The 1,580-nt window shown below is 44.7% G+C and overlaps 1 non-coding gene across 1 annotated transcript; it reads left to right on the top strand.

Annotated features, from left to right (window-relative positions):
- The first annotated feature begins 931 nt into the window (after positions 1 to 931).
- LOC134899953 (U5 spliceosomal RNA) lies at positions 932 to 1,048 on the top strand. Its single transcript, XR_010173479.1, has one exon. It is a non-coding gene; the product is annotated as a U5 spliceosomal RNA (small nuclear RNA).
- The last annotated feature ends 532 nt before the right edge of the window (positions 1,049 to 1,580 follow it).

The raw sequence follows: 1,580 nt of genomic DNA, 5'->3' as shown, positions 1-1,580 counted from the left end.
TAACCGAGCGGCCGCACGTCACTCAGACGCCGGCCGCTCTCCCAGCCACTGTACGCGAGCGCCGCTCAAGCAGCCACTCTGCGTACCCGGGTCTAAAGCTCCGAGCGGCCGTACGTCACTAAAGACGCCGGCCGCTCTTCCAGCGCTGCACCCGGCCACTGCTGTATGAGGCGCCGCCCGTTCCTAGGGCTCCCCGGCGCAATATAGCAGCGCTCCCCGGGTTTCCCCAAGCTCCCTGCACTCGCTTCCGGCGCTGCACAGGGAGAAGCTATATCACAAGCAGCGCGGCTGCGGGGGGGGTGACGGTGAGTAAAGCCCATAGCAGCAGCAAAGGCTGCATGGGTTAATACACTGCTCAGTTCTAAATAAGACACTGCTCAGTTCTAAATAAGAATAATTCACTGCAGGCAGTGTTGAGAAAAGCCATAGCAGCAGAAGGCTGCATGGGGTAAGACTGCTTAGTGTTTAAACAGTTAATGAAAATAACTGGAAGGCTAACTAAAGTATAAGGCTGCATAATGTATTGTAAACTGCACGGAGTTTACTGTATAATAGACCTGTAACTGTAGAATAGGCTATTGAGCCTATATTTAAGGTATAATAGGCTATTAAGCCTATATATTAACGCTGCAGCAGGTAACCTGTCCTGTGATTTTCAGTGGAAGCATGGCATGAGGTCATTTTAATCATTGCTGTTCTTCCAGGTTATAATTCCAGACCCATACACCTATACTCCACAAGGAGGCGCAGGGGTGTTAGTAGGAATTTTTGGTTCAGGTTTTCACATAAGTTAGCCATGTAATCTGTATTTCTAATTAATTCTAGAACATTCCTGCCCTACATCTCTCAGCCACCAGAGGCGCAGGGAAGTTAGTAGGAATTTGGTTCGGGTTTCATATGCCCATGTGAACTGCTTTTCACATAAAAGAAAATGTTTTGATTTCTCTTCATATCTAATAAATCTTTCGTTTGTTGCTAAAGATTTCCGTAGAGAGAAACAAGCTTGATAACATATATATATATATGACACATAATAACTTCATTAAGTCGTGCAAGTGTCTGTCTATTGCCTATTATTTTATGGTGTCTGTCTACATAGCGAGTAAGGCTATAGTGCAGACTAGAAATAATTTTAAAAATCCTATGTTAACATTGGCAATTCAAATTAAAAGAGCGGTAACATCGGAGTCTCGGAATGACTCCGCCAGCCCTAACAAAAGACAGTCTTCCAAAGGGCCAATTTTCCTTTGGGTACCAGAGTGTTTATTTAACTCGATTCTATGTCAAATTATAACTACGAGTGAAAAGGGTACATTAGACCAGCACTCAGATAGTGCGGGGGGGTTGTTAACAACCATACATAATCGTTTCCAAAAGGACGCGACCCGCCATTGCTAGATGATTTTCTGTCAAAAACCCAGGATACATTTGGGTCACTAGAATCTATGTATCAAACAATGACGATCACTGGTAAAAGAAGCCGCAGAGTATATCTGTAAAGCTTCTGCTAACGCCGGTTATTTTCATTGTCGCTAGTTAAGCGCGACAAGGCCAGAGCCTGGTTGCTCATAAATTTGAGT

This window comes from Pseudophryne corroboree, chromosome 3, assembly GCF_028390025.1.
Source record: "Pseudophryne corroboree isolate aPseCor3 chromosome 3, aPseCor3.hap2, whole genome shotgun sequence".
NCBI classification, from domain to species: domain Eukaryota; kingdom Metazoa; phylum Chordata; class Amphibia; order Anura; family Myobatrachidae; genus Pseudophryne; species Pseudophryne corroboree.
The sequence above is the reverse complement of the archived record's forward strand: the minus strand, read 5'-3'. Positions and strand labels throughout refer to the sequence as shown.